At 34.8% G+C, this 15921-nt stretch overlaps 1 long non-coding RNA gene across 1 annotated transcript; it reads right to left on the reverse strand.

The window, feature by feature from the left end:
* Positions 1–8356: 8356 nt before the first annotated feature.
* Positions 8357–11520, reverse strand: LOC145675617 (uncharacterized). The gene is made up of 4 exons (XR_014129166.1): positions 11483–11520; positions 10619–10723; positions 10392–10536; positions 8357–8604 (listed from the first exon to the last, which is right to left on the reverse strand). It is a non-coding gene; the product is annotated as an uncharacterized LOC145675617 (long non-coding RNA).
* Positions 11521–15921: the final 4401 nt, after the last annotated feature.

The following is a 15921-nucleotide window of genomic DNA, read 5'->3' on the forward strand; positions in this document are numbered from 1 at the left end:
GAGAATAAATTCTTTTTTGTTGTCCAAAGGAAATCACTATCTGGTTATTGGTTTTCTTTGTTTACTTCTAAATAACTGCACAAGCTGCCTCGTTGCAACAGATTTCTACTGAACAGAATTCAGTAGATATCATTTTGCACGTGTAGGCGTCCCACAGGAAGGGGATTTTATTTATTTAAAAAATATATAATAAATATGTACATTTATGTGCCACTGCTTGACAAAATTACTGTGTTAATGAAGAGAGTAAAAGTGTAACGTTGACTTCCAGGTTAACTGTTTATTATAGTATTTTGGATTTGTGAAAATTATGAAACGTAATGCATCATTGGTGCTATAGTAGTTAAGGCGCTCGAAAAATCAAGAGATTTTCAGACATTTGAAGACACTTTATGTATCAATATGAGTTAAGAGGGCGTATGAGAACTTATGCAACCACTTGAAGACAAAGAAATAGCTGAAATTAGACATGTAAAGATAACCAAAGCTATTAGAAGAAGGACGAAGATTATAATATTTTCTAGAAATTTTTTAGAAGAAAAAATCATACAAGTAGTACCACAGAATGAGAATGAGTGCATAATTTATCACTCAGGGTTGTAATGGAAGAGAATTGTTCCACTCAAATTTCACTGAGATTTGGCTTATCTTTCACATGACTGTTTAGAGAAAGAACTAATACAATATCACTTTAACTGAAGGAAACCCTGATCATGACGTCAGAACTGAAGGAAAAACTCTGTGAACTGAAGGAATTCTTTCAGTTCAGTCAGTTCTTCATGCGGTTATTTGGACTGAAGAACGATTATTTTGGACTGAACAAACCAACCGTCTTTTGTTATTATAACTGTGCTATTAACTGAAAGAAACACAAAGCTGTCTCAGTTCAGGTCCTTTCATCATGACAGCTAGTAAGGGAAAGGCATTATTGACTTTTATTGAAGGCTATCGTGCTCATCCCGAACTTTGGAACATGCATCATGTGCATTATGCGAATAGGTATAAAAGAGGGGAGGCATATGATGTGTTACTTACAAAATTAAAAGAGTTGGAACCTCAGGCAACACGCGACACTGTTATTAAAAAAAATAAATAAATAAATAAAAATAAACAACCTACGGTCGGCATTTAGGGAGGATCTATGGAAAGTGAACGAATCCAAGAAATCTGGGACTGGAGGTGAGGAAGTGTACGTTCCAAAACTTTGGTACTTCAGGGATCTTAGAAGCAGAGATGTGCGTCTACGCGTAAAAAATGATAGTTTACGTTTACGTGTCAACTATACGTAGACAATGTAAACAACGTAGACTATGTAGAATATGTCAACAACACGTAATTTAATATGGCATCGTGGAAAATAAAGGAGCTTTATTTTGTCGTTACCTTGCGAAATTGTGTACAAAATAAAATGCCTAGACCAGCGAATAGTAACTTTCGAACACTTAGTTTCGTCTTCATGAAGGAAAATGAAAACTATTATGCATTTTGTAAAATATGCAAGAAAAAATTGGCAAATACAGCAGATTCAAGACTGAAAGCCCAGAGGTGAGAATTAGTTTTGTAAATTTCATTATAAAAGCAGTTCTCGAAGTGGAAAAATCTAAGGAAGTGGTATGTGCAGAGCAGAGTAAACATACAAATTAGATAATTCCCTTTATTTTTTATATGTTAATTGTTTCCCTAATCTTTCGCTGCACCGAAGCAAAACAACTGAATGAGGAAATATGAACAAACGAGCAACGAAATTGTTCCTTACATTTGATAGTGCTTGTCTACATTGTCTACACGGGAAAAGGTGTAATGTAGATTACGTATAGATTACAGTAGACAATCGCGTAGACGTAAAATTATAGTTTACGGCACATCACTGCTTAGAAGTGCACTCCATAGAACCTTCGATGAAACTGAAGGACTGAACTCGATTAACTGACGGTACTCCACACACTGTCAGTTTAATTCATCGTAGGATCGGTTAAGTAAGTTTCTAGCTCAGTTGGACTGATCAGTTAGAACTGATAGTGTATGGGCCCTATAACAGAAGTAATTCTGTCCCATTCAAACTAAATAATCGAATTCAGTGCTTCTGCATGTTTTTATGGTCCAAGATTTACGGTAGGGAAGGAAGTTCATAAAATTAATCTTTACTGACCGCACAACGACAACAAAAATCGTCTGAAGGTTGGCATGTTGCAACGGAATAACTAAACTTGTCTTCATTAAGCCTTATGTTAACTGTGCATACAAGAAACAGAAAAATACTAAAAGAATAGCATTTCTTTTGACTTTTACTTTCTTTTGATAAGCTATTCCTATTCATTTGAAAACTTTCTAGATTTTTGAGATTTGATAATGAAATTCACGGTTCCATGGTTAAGTGAGCACCCTGGTGAAATGTGTAACATAAGAAGGAGAAGAAATCTCAGCGAATGAAAATGATTAATTACGATTTTTAACATCTCTCTGATCGACGATTGATTGAAAATCAACATCCCTTTGCAGCATCTGGACAATATTAGACAGGCATCCGAACAACTACTCAGGGTCGAACCCGATATTAGGCGCAATCAAAGAACCACTCAACCACGAAATGGTACTGTAGACTATAAGAGTCACTTTTTTGTGAATTGCAGTCCTTTCCTCATGAAAAGTACTAAATCATACTTTAAGTTATGTTTCCACGGATTACAAAAGAAATAACTGAAACAAATGTAAGGCCAGTAGCCAACAAGGATATGTTCGCTTTTATTGAGAAGAACATTGTTAACTGAACCAAGTTCGAGTAATGAGCATAGGAATATGTGTAAGTAAGCTAAGCTCAATGATGCACTACAGATAGTGTGTGATTTTTCTTTTTTTATTTGGTTCTTTATATAATGTTTAAGTAGAGTCAAAAGATGCCTGACGAAAGGGAACTATTTCGTCCATTGTGCATAAAGTTTTGATCCGTTATGTTTCAGTAATTAATTTTATGTTTCTTTTTTCTTTATTTTATTTTGTTTATTCAATATTTATTTATATTATTGTTATTATTATTTACAAATAAGTATTTTAGTTGAAAAATCCGTGAAGAAACATAGCTATTTCACCTATTATTCATAAATCTTTTCTTGTGATGGTGATTCTGAAACTATTATTGCAAGAAAGGTTGCAATAGTTATTGGGGCTTACCAGCTTTTCTGAAAGAATCTAGGAAATTTAACAAGTAATAAAAACAATTTTTAGTGTTATCAGAAACTATTTGTAAATGGCCTTTCTAGAAAATTCAAGCTGTTACATGCTTTTTGTAATTTTAGAAAAATTGTATGTACATTCTTTATATATATATATATATATACATAAAGAAAAGTGTGTGCTGTCATGTTGGAGATTATTGAAAAAGCTACTGATTTACAGCTCAGAACTAACAATTCAATTTATTAAATGTAAACCAGATATATTATAACTCAGAACAATCGGTTGCTCTTTATTGGATAAATAATCATGGAGCTTGGGGAGTTCAAGAAATATGTCATTGGAATTTCGTAAACGATTTATTAAGACTCTGGTATGGAGCGTGGCGCTTTACGGATCAGAGAAGTGGACATTGAGAAAAGCTGAAATATCCAAGCTGGAAGCATTTGAAATGTGATGTTGGCGCAGAATGCTGCGGATATCATGGACCGAAAGGAAAAGAAATGAAGACGTACTAAAGGAAGCTAATGAAGGACGACAGATCATCAAGATAATAGGAAAAAGAAGAAACAGCATGCTTGGCCATATTATTCGGCACTCCGATTGGATCATCGTGCTAATAGAGGAAAAGGCAGAAGGAAAACCCGGAAGAGAAAGACCAAGGATAGATTATCTAAATGCTGCTACGAAGAAGAAACATTATCAAAGTATAAAATCCCAAGCGAGAGAAAAGCTTTAAAATTTACATGTTGCCCACCAACCTATGCTTGATGTGAACAAGAAGAAGATCATCCCAGAAAGAATGGAAGGTTAACTGGTAAACTCGGAGTGCCTGAAATATATTTAGCAGAGGAAGCTCCAATAAGAATTCACATTTTGGTATAAAGGAAGATCGTTTGAAATCATTGTGCAACTATTTTGATCGCACACGTTTGATTAATTTGAAGATTCAACTTGCATGTAAATTAGTCTCGATTAAAATTATTTTAAAGTTCAATTTTATTATTGTTTGGTCACGAAGTCGTCTTAGAGAAATATGTGAAGGTATTGCCGACATGAATGTTTTGTTTATAAAGTTACGTAAGAAAAATTGGATTCCCCGTGGAGTAAAGGCTAAACGTTCCATAACTGTCAAAGAGTATTAGATGTAAGTCTTTCCTCTTCTTCTTGATGCTAGATGGGGTAAATTGTGAGATTGATCTACATAAACAACAAAGAACTCGTGATAAATAAAAAATAGAAGGATGTTAATTTTGGTACTTGGCAATATTGATGGTTCATGGAAAATGGAAACACTGTCATAGGGTGAAATAGCGGGAACACGGAAGGCAGTCTCAGCTTGTTTAATTTATTACAACAGCGTTTATTATGGTCTTTAATTAATTCTAAGTAATGGAATATACACCATGAAAATCGAAACAAAAGAAATTCACCAAAAATATGCCAATTAATTTTAGTAAGCATATTTTTTTAAGTTTGTCAAGCAGTGTAGAATGTAAAATTTGTCAAGATTTACGAAATATATGATTCACATCTATTCCAAGCGTAATGATTTCCATTTTTCAATTAATCTAATATTTATTTTATTACAACAAATACTTTAATTTTAAACTTTTTATTCTTTAATTAACTAATATTGATATGAAGTCTACACTATACTATATTTCTACAATCTAAACCTAATGCTTTTTGGAAATTAACCCTAGAGTACAATGATCATGAGAAAAGATGTATCCGTATTATGTACTCCAATCTACCATTCAAAGAGCGCCATAGAACACGTGGACATTCTCATGAAAGCTCTTTGCATAGCATAAGAATTTGACGATACGCACGGAATAGGAATAGAAATTTGAATAAAAGATAAATGGCTTTTAGGATGACCTACAAATACATTATAGTGAAGAAGCATGTGCAGCTTCAAGCATGACGGGAAGACATAATATCATGCGAAATACCAATTGATAAGGTCAATTATTTAGAAAAGAATCATATCTAGATGCCGTTATTTTGAGAAGGTGATTTGGAAGATATGCTACATACATTGATAGTGAAATCGATGTTTGAGAAAGAGGTCATAAAGAAAAAGAATGGTGTCAAGAGAAGGTTTATCAGTTATCATAAAATGATGCCGATGTTACTGTCACACAGTAAAGTGTGTTCAATATAAATACGCACAAAACTTCTAGAGGACAGCACCTGTCTCGCGTGGTACATGAAATGCGGCAGACTTATCAGGACGATGAGCCAGTAGTGCACCAACAGATACAGGAACAAGTGGTGTTATCGTGACCTTGTTTGACGGTGAGAAGGGAATCAAAGGAAACCCTATTGTAGGAACGTTGTTGCGTTGATCTGGATTTGCTATCAATGCCCAGACGTACCTGGTACAGTGCATTAAGAATAGACTAACACCGTACATACGTGCAAATTATGAACCAGGGACGTGTGTGTTCTGGCCTGATCTAGCGTCCGCGCATTACCCCAAAGTTGTGACTGAACATCTCAATCATAAGAAACTTAATTTGTAGCGAAACAAGATAACCCAGCTAATGTTCCAGAAATTCGACCCATCGAAAAATTTCTGGACAATTTTGAAGGCTGCTTTCAATGCTAAGAGATGATATACTACAAACCCGGATCAGCTCATTCCACGGATCCGTTACTGCCTGAAAAACATCGATCTATTTCTTAAACAAAACCTTGTAAGATCCACCAGATGTTGTATCGATAAAGTACGTTGTGAGGGATGAATTTTAGGAAAACGAAGTATAAATCTGCTTGTTTGTTTAAGTAAATTGAAGAAGAAATTTGCTCTCATTGTGCAATGCTTCACAAAGTGCATCTAGCACATTTCCGTTGGAATGTGTTTTCTAACTTTTAAAGGACATTATTCTGATACATTATCTTGATTGTTGTTGATCTCTGATATATTTGATGTTTTAAGCACGATGTCAACAAATAAAATATAACCTCTGAGAATTCTATTGAATGTATGCAAAGGCAGTTAATTTTTAGTTCTGTGTAGGATTGTCAGAAATCCAGATGTAAAAAAGGAGCAAAATTGATGTTATGACGCTTAGCAAATTATTCATTTTCTCCTGACTTGTACTTAGGATTAATCATTTTTTTCTTTCTTTCTTTTTTCTACTTCGCTTGGAATCTATTTTACTTTTGTTTTCCTTTTGTTTCTCAGATTTCTGCATTACTCAATATATTTTCTATTTCTATATTATATACATGTTCTACGGTACTACTACACTACGTTTTACTTCTACACAACTATTCTACTTTAACACTACTTTCTACCTACTTCATATTTTTTTATTTTTTTTATTTTTTTATTTTTTTTATTTTTTTAAATTTTTCATTTTTTTTGCTTTTTATATTTTTTATTTTTTATTTTTTTATTTTTTTTGTTATTTTTAAATATTTTTTTTACTGATTTCTATATTGAGTCTATAACAGTGCATATGTATTGTGTAAAGAAACAGTTGGAATATTTGTTATTACATGAAAATGATGTAAATGGCAAGGTAGAGCTTGCTCCTTTTAGGTTATCCTCAAACTGAGTGATGGCATTCTCAACTTTTTTGAAATTCGTAACCACCTTTAACTCTTAAAATAAATGAAACTCTTTTGGTAAGTGTAGCACCATCATGTGTAAATACATTGACCTGAATTTTTAACACTATGTACTAGATAATTTTATAGTCCTCTTTTGTATTTAAAATCTATAGTCGCTGAAATATTTAATGTGACTCAGAGTCAGTATGTTTCTCAGAAGTCAACCCAACACATTCAGGCACTTGTCCAATTGTGATAGTGTTTAAATCCCTCCACACAGAATTCGGGAGGTTGGTCTTTGAACCACTGTTGTACGGTGGCCTTCATTTCATATGTGAAATGTCATCTCATCAAAACCTGTCACCTTAGCGGCTTTTTCAGCAGATCCAAAATGTGAAGGCCACAGAGTGACAGGTCAATGATATAGGGGGGATGGTTCAACATTTTTCATTTGAATCGTTGGAACAAGTCCTGTACTACTGGAGCTATAGGAAACGTATATGGAAGTATTTGAAACTTTCTTTGATCTGAGGTCAAGCGCGATTTTCGTTTTCTTGGAGAACAAAAATGTAACAATAATCATTAAATACTGTTATAAACTCAATACAATATAAATTTCATGCAGAAATCTTTCTACTACAGTGATACCTTTGAATAACGGGCATTGATCGGACGTAACTATTTGTCTGTAAATGAAAGTTGACATTCAAGACATGTTCCAATTGTTGGGGGAGTAAAGCAGAAATTCGTTTTGTAAACAAATAGAAGTATCATTGAAGAGATGTGTTTATGTGGAGTTGCAGGGGAAGATACAAGTACCAAGGGAAACACAAGTAGTGATTTTTTCAGGGAAGAAAAGAAATTTCGTGTAGAATTCTTGGTCTTATAATTGGTTCTCCACCATAGAAAGTGTTGAAGGAGTAACGCCAGGAAGCAATTTAGTTTGGATAGATGTACAGGAAAATGAAGAATGTTATGTGTAGTGGTTCACCAATTTATTGAGATTGAATTTGAAAGATGTTTTGTAGAAAAGAGAATTTCTGTTTACTTAGCGTGACCACGTTTTATTTTTAAATTGAAGGAAGCATTTTTTGTGCTGAATATATATAAACTGAGAACAAAGAGCTTACTAAAGCATTATGAGAAAATAACACTGCTGAGGCTCCTGTTCTATTATAATACAAACAGTTTTATAAAATCTGTCCGTATTATGGAGGTGTCCGTTATTGTGAGGTTTCACTGTATTAGATTCTACAAAACGACTTGTCGTTAAGAATTAGCAAAAGCTTACTATTGAATTTTGAGTAACTACAATTACTACATAGATTATATACACATATGTACATCATCCTTTGGTCTAATGGATGTAATCTTGAGAGGAAGTGGAATATTCTGAGGTAAAAAGATCGGTAGTTTAAATTTATTTTATAAACATAATACTTAACCCTTCTGCAAAATGACAACCTAAAGGATTGAAAAAGATGAATTAAAAGTCGCCGAGTTGAGAGTCCGTCAAATTACCCGAAATCATAACTGCAGACAAGTAATACAGAAAATTCGAGACACAGACGGCAAAGAGAAATATCGAAGACTTACAAATACATTATACAGATAAGGACATTAAAGCGAATTGATAAAACGAAAGATATATTATGTTTAGATATTCTTATCTTTTTACCTCAATTCCTCTTTAGAGGAAGCACTCTCGCTCATCGTCGCACCAAGGAATGCAGCAGCAGCAGGGGCAAAAATAAAACTTGAAGCAGCGGCCACACTGAGATTCATGGCGGAGATGGAGTAAGTTTGGAGGAAGATCCCTGTTTCCATACTGTCTTTCCCACCTTCTTCTTCTTTCCTCTCGTTGATCTAAAATGAACAAAAATATAAAAATAATGAGGATTTGAATTATTATATTTTATACAATTTAAATAGCATTATTTCTAATTTCAGTTTTTGTACTTGGGTTCATCTGGGAACTATTAGTACTCATGGGGACTAATGATATTTAGAGGGAGGTTATATGTTGAATACAGTATTATATAATGTAGTCTAGAATACAGTAGGCTTTTCGCGTACGAAATGGGCCTAGTGTCTCAAGTCTCTGGGTATATAAGTCGCAGCGTGTCCGGCCTAAGGTCATTTCACAGTTGAAGCTAGTAGATGTATAAGTGATGGGATTCTTACAAATAGACGTAAGGGGATACTTTCAAATATCTAGGATCAATATTAATAGACGGAAACCATATTCACGAAGAAATTAAATGTAGACTAAAACCAGGGAATTCGTACTTATTCAGCTCAAAATCTCTTGTCGTAGCGAATTCTGTCGAGGAATTTGAAGCTTAAAATATATAAAACGATAATCATGCCTGTTGTGCTGTATGGTCGCTTACTCTGAGGGAAGAACATATATTGAAAATATTTGAGGACAAGATCCTGAGACGAATATTCGGACCGAAGAGGAACGTGAAAGCGGAATGACGGAAACTTCATAACGAGGAACTACATAATTTATGCGCTTTACCAAACATTGTTAGGGTCATCAAATCTAAGAGGGTCAGGTGGACAGGTCATGTAGCCAGGCTGGAAGAAAGTAGGAACGCTTTCAAAGACTTGACTGGAAGATCAATCGGGAAACAACCATTAGGAAGACCTAGGCGCAGATAGGAGGGCAATATTAAAATGGATCTCGCAGAAATAGGAATACAAAACAGAAACTGGATCTAGTTGACTTGCGAACGCGGCATTGAACCTCCGGGTTCCAAGGCCATGAAGTTAGTTAGTTAGACGTAAGGTATTACGCCGTGAAGATAAGTGAACTTCCCGCAAAACTGCGCTACATTTTCCAATTTTATTTCAGTAAAGGTGTAAATATTGCACAGACCTGTTAAGAAATTTGTGCTGTTTACGGGCAAGATAAGATAACAGTCACTTTCTTTGTGGAAATTTTTATATCCAAGATGCTCCTCACAGTAGGCATCCAATCACACAAAAAATAGGTGATATTCGGGCAAAAGTCGAGTAAGACCGACATATAAATAGTCATGGCTTCGCTAATGACCTAAACGTTCATAATCAAACTACCGTGTTCACTTGCGTAATAGTAGCACTTTTTTTTTTTTTTTTTTTTTTTTTTTAAATGCGAAAATCCAACTGCGACTATTAAACGAGGAAAACTGCCATTTACTTATCGCTATGATCAAGACAATTTCGAATTTTGATACATACAACACATTGTGTCAACAAAAAAATGGAGGGTGGAAGAAGTAGGTTGCTTGATCTCTATTGACAGATGGGTCACGATGTTACGTGTCAGTAAACACGAAAAGTTCTTTTGCAATTTCGAAGGAAGTCACGTTCACCAAGAGAAAACTTAAATGATTAAAATATATTAATATAATTTGAAATAAATAAATATAGACAACTAGACTTGTTTGCCACAAAAAGTTGCAATGTACTGGACTAGGTATGAATTAGTTGCATTTCAGTTCAATGGATAACATCAGTAATCAGTGCTATAAGATGGTTTCACCGTGTAACCAAGTAAACATTTGTATACTGGTACATAAAAGATTAACTCATAAAGATTAATGATCATAACTCTTATGGTGATAACACTAATTTGTACAGATTAAAATATGAAAATAACTTACACCAATTGTCGCACGGGTCCACTCCAAAGCCCAAACAAGCCGAAAACGGGGCGACAACGCATCTAGCTGCACAACTGATGACGCAACAGAGTCTACTTCGCCAAGATACAGGGTACGGATACGGCGGCTCCTGTAAAAATATGTTCTGTGAATAAATCTATAGTATCAATCTTTCAAATATACAAATAATGAATATACAAACAATATATATATGAGTCACAATTTACCTGAACTGGGTGTTCTCTCAAATTATCATCATCGACTTCTCGCGGTGACCTCTCGGTGCCCTCTTGTCGCTGTTTTCTCGGTCTTGGTTCCTGTCGCCGTTCGTGCTATAATAAAACAATAGAAATTTAATGAGAATAGAGAAGCATTATTTATTATTCTTGAAATTTCATATAGAAAACTATATATAATGATAATTCTAAGCTACTTGCGTTTCGAAAAAAAAATCAGTATCAGTGATGTCATTCAGCTAGTTCGCACTGATTCGCCCGAACTGGTTGTTAAAATCACCTCTCCACCTAATAGAGGAGCACTTATGAAAAAGAAAAAATTAGTATTGTTCTTGAGAATCTAATATATTTATTTTCCTTTCCTTTCCAGCTTTCAAAGAGATGATTAACACCACATTAAATAATTTTCAAGTGTTTGTAGATAGTCAAGGTTTTCCTAAAGCAGAAATTCATCAAATCATCAAGGAGGCAAGAAAAATAATTAAAGTTATTGCTGAGAGTTAAGGCATTCAGTTTAATAAACAACGTAACTACAGATAAAAGAAACTCCCTCCTTGCTGAAACTCGTATCTCACCTCTGAGAATAACTTCTTGTAGGAAAGCCTTTAGAAGAATGGGATGCAACGCACTGGTGAAATCGTGCTTACAACAAGGATATTATACAGGTGCCGATTGTTGGATTAAAAAGAAAGCAACATCCGAGTATTCTAAACATCGACTTTAATTCTAGGCTTATCTCAACACCAGCGAGTTTTGCAAACTAAATATTAAAATAAGCATTTGCATGACTTCAATCTATTCACTGTTACTAATATCATTGTAATAAATATATAAATAAATAATAAATCAGATTACCTCCTTGATCTCCTCCACGAAAACTTCTTTGACCATCGTCTCATGATCCATCTGCGAGGTCCCAGGAGGAGAGATGGGATGACTTCGTTCCTCAGTTGGTGGTGGAGTGGTCCGTCTTCGTGTTACTTCCTCCTACGAAATATAAATCAAGTTATTTTAGTTCCAGTCCAAATCTGTTTCATCAATGACTCATCTTACTTGTAACAATACCCCTGTACTTTTATTTTCTATGTAATATCTCTAGTTGCATATAAACAGCATTAACAGCTGGGAATTCAGTAGTGCATGCGTAAACAGTGCTGTGTCAACAATAAGTACAATCTCCTACTTCAAGTGAATTTTGTCACATGTATAGTACCATTTCTTCCAGCATATTAAAAACAGTCATTTATTATTGGTAAAGAACGAAACACTTCTTAGCGCCACAAAAGTTAGTATCTTCCTTTTTTCGATTTTCCCAAAAATTAAGCTTAAAGCATATTATTTCGTTCATTTCCAAGGGATCTATCGATTTACGTATGTCTTATCCATCGGCGCAAATCTGTCTTCAATATTGAGAGGCGGGCAATTTGAGGCTTATTCTGGAAGGGTAGGGTGGGGGACATGAGACTCATATTACGGTAGATGAATTTGATTTCCGAGGTGAACCTAGTGTATATTATACAGCAAGGGACATCAATTTAATCTCTCTTTCCTTTGTAGCAGTCGGACACAAATAATATCACATTTCTCCTCCCCCCCAAAAAGACACATTTCTAACCGGATTATTGGGGGGGACATTCCCCCAGCTCCAAGATTGAGGGGATTTGCGCCAATTGTTTTACTTTTTGACAATATTTTAGTTAAATAAAAATAAAAAATTTAAGAGTTCATGATAATTTCGGGCTATATCTCATTAACAATCTATGTCTTAATGAAAAGCTTAATGAAGGGTTATTTTAACGTTTTATCTCTCGTACTCGTAACGTTAAGTTCTCGTACTGGATAAATTATTTAAGTTTATAAATTAATTATTTTTTCCCTCCATTTTCTCAAAAACTACGCATGACCTTTTACAGTCGCAAATATCATTTTGTTCTATCGATTGGTGTATTTCCCATCTGTGAACTTTTTTTTCATTAAACGCTAAAGAGTATTCTAGAATTGGGTTAAGGTACGTTTCATTAGTGGATTTCGCTTTATTTCTGTAATAAAAGATCGAAATTATAAGTATGGATGACAATTTCACTTCTTCCTTTTCAGAGAGGTAGCAGCGAAGGGAAAATACTGAGTTAAACTATATCCTAACGAGTTATTAAATTAAACTCCGGAATGCATCTAAATATTTGTCAATACCGAAATTTTCAATGGGAACCTCCATCTTCTTCAGAAGGTTATTTATTTACATTTATGTTTCCATCACATAATTAAAAAAAGTATTTCAGATATGGCTAAGCTTACATCTAACATTGGATAGCTTGTAGCAAATTTGGTAATTATAATACATTAATGTTTCTGTTTCAATTAACTATTGGGTTCATCTGTGTTGTGAGAATTTTTTTTCTTTTTACCTGTGGAGCCATGCTTGCTGGTAATATGGTGAAAAATAAAATCAATTAGTTCAGTAAATAGTTTGTATTAACTAATAAAGCTCAGCTGATAGCATCATTTTCCCTGATAGCTCCGAAATAATATATATGATTTGCTTCAAACTTTTCAATCTGCAAAGAATATTTGGGTCGTGGTTCTCTTGATGCAATGATCCATTATACGCTGAAAGAAGACGGTGACTTGCATTGAATTTTCGGCATTAACGAATAGTTAGAACTGTGAGCGTCGGTTTAGTTTGTTCAGAAGTTATATCTTAATATCTTCATACACACAATTTATACTTTTTATCAGAATTTTTACACTTAGCGTTGGTACAAATACAAAAAAATAAATTTATAAATTTCATAAATATAAATAAATAAAAAATAAAATAAAATAAGAAACTACTGATTAAAAATTAATTTCTATTTTGTTGTCTTACCGTTCCGCTTTGTCTCCGCCGGAAGATTAAACTTCTTATCCTGTGGGACCTAGAAAATCTAAGATAAAAAAGTAATTAGAATTCGTGTGAACATAAATACAATTTAGTGCACTAACATATAACAAAATAAATTAATTTATTGTAAATAATTTCAATTAAGTTTTTGATTCTTATTACATCATTAATATAATTCTCAGGCCTCTAACAAGCTGGGCCTGAGAAATACTACGGTCGCTAAAAGTGCATAACCCACAACAATTTTCAGAATAATATATATGAATAAATAAGACTTTGAAGTATTACCTGGAACGGGGAGGCGGTCGAACAACTGGTCCATACACACGCCTCCTCTCTTCATCCTTAGGCCTCCTCTCTTCATCACTAGCTTCTTCCTCTCTGTGGCTGCCATTAGAGTGTGATCCTTCCTCTTCTTCCACTTGCACTTCAACCTCAGCTTCACCTGGTTGACCCCCTACTTCTGGAAGTGCAATTGCTGGGGTTCCCCACCTCTGGAACTGGAGGATTCGCCACAAGCAATATACACTTCTGCAGAAGTTAATCATAGGAGAGTCTTCTCGAGGAATGCCACTGAGATCGTAATCGGGCAAGTCCACGATTTGCCATGGCATTCCAATTCGAATCCTCTCAGAACTTATTAGGTAAGATAAGGACACTCCAAGGACCGAAGTCTCTGGAGTGGTCATTATCAACAAAATCTTGAGACCACTGACACGCTGGGCCTCAGACATATTAATAATGGCAAAGATGGTGTATGATGAATAGCCATATAACATTCTCAGCCATGGTACAGACACTGGCTGCGAATGCAATGACATAGCTGAGGTCGAAGCATCAAGCAGAGAACAGAAGCTCTCATCACTACTGTTGTCATATGAGTGCTAAATCAAAGAAAGAAAAACAGAGGTAAGTCACATAAAATGGACAACCATCAACAATACATTACTTTAAACACATTAGCAATTCTTGAGAAACCTAGTTGGAGCGCAATTATGAGAAATCGCCTCAGCCTGATAGCTTGAGCATGGTTTGGGCATCGGCTTCCAATGTGATTTTTTCGGAGGTTGAAACCTCGTAATTCAACTGACTCCCCAAATGTCTCACGATGCTATATCAAAACCGAAAAACATGTACTTCCAACATAGATAGTAAATTTTAATTTTTCCGTAATATCTTGCTCAGGAGGGGGGTTAAACCTCGAACTTTTTCCTTCATATATATATATAGTGTTTCAATAAACAACACTTACAACGTTTGGGAGGTGATTCCCGAGACAAAAGAAAATTCATATGGACCTATGGAGAAAAGTCTTAGTTTTACAGCTAAAGCTGCCCAAAAGTATGGAAAAGCTATATTGCAACACTCGTTATTTCGAACACGAGAGACCGTGGAGTGGTGGTTCATACCAGTGTAAAGGAAGTTATGCATATGCATCCAAAATACATTATTCTAGTAATGTACAATGTGTGGGCAAGGGATTCCCTCATAACATAAATCCCAGACATGCTACCACCAGAATTTTTAGATATACTGTGACTTAAAAGGTGAGTCTACGTAGGGAAAAGGTAAGCTTTGACAACAGTAAATACGGAATGCGTAAGCGGGACATCTGACGTATTAGGGAACGCCAGCTCCGTGGTTACTCGTGTTGAGAATAATGTACGCTGGGATGTGATATGCCACAGTATATTTCACGTTTTTTAATACGTAAAAGCGTCAAATGATATACTGTATCACTTTATGAACGTTGATGGTGTTGTTTTGCGCACCCTATATACAGGCTATTTCAAAACAACACCGACAGTGTTTGGGAGGTGATTCCTGACACCAAAATAAGACAAAAAATATATATCAAGCTGATTGCACAAGTGCTTCCTTTCGTAGTTATAAGCTGCCGAAAACGTGAAAAAAAAAAAAAAAAAAAAAAAAAAAAACTTCAAAGCTCTATCGGGTCAAGATTTCATTTAGAAACTAGTATGTGCTCTACCCAAATATCCAAGTTTGAGAATCGTGCGGTACTTCTGCAACAATTTTTATAGAGGTAGTTGGTGAGCACTTCAAATTATATGCCGGTAGCTAAACTCCCTCTATAAAAATAGTTGCGTGAGTACCTTTGGATTCTGAAACATGTATTTTTGAATAGCGCACATATTAGTTCCTAGGTGAAGTCTTGATCTTACTACGGTAGGACCAATAGTTTTAGAGCTATGGATCTTTAAAGTTCATTCTTTTCACGTTTTCGGCAGCTTATAACTCCAAAAGGGAGCATTTGTTCATCCAGATTAGTCTATATTTTTTGTCTTATTTTGGTGTCAGGAATCACCTCCTAAACGTTGTCGGTGTTGTTTTGAAACATCCTGTATATAGAAATCACGCTAGTCCTGAAAGTATATGAAATAAAGTCCTTGAA

The sequence above is a fragment of the Thermobia domestica genome, chromosome 18 (assembly GCF_964235325.1).
Source record: "Thermobia domestica chromosome 18, izTheDome1.hap1.1, whole genome shotgun sequence".
Lineage (NCBI taxonomy): Eukaryota > Metazoa > Arthropoda > Insecta > Zygentoma > Lepismatidae > Thermobia > Thermobia domestica.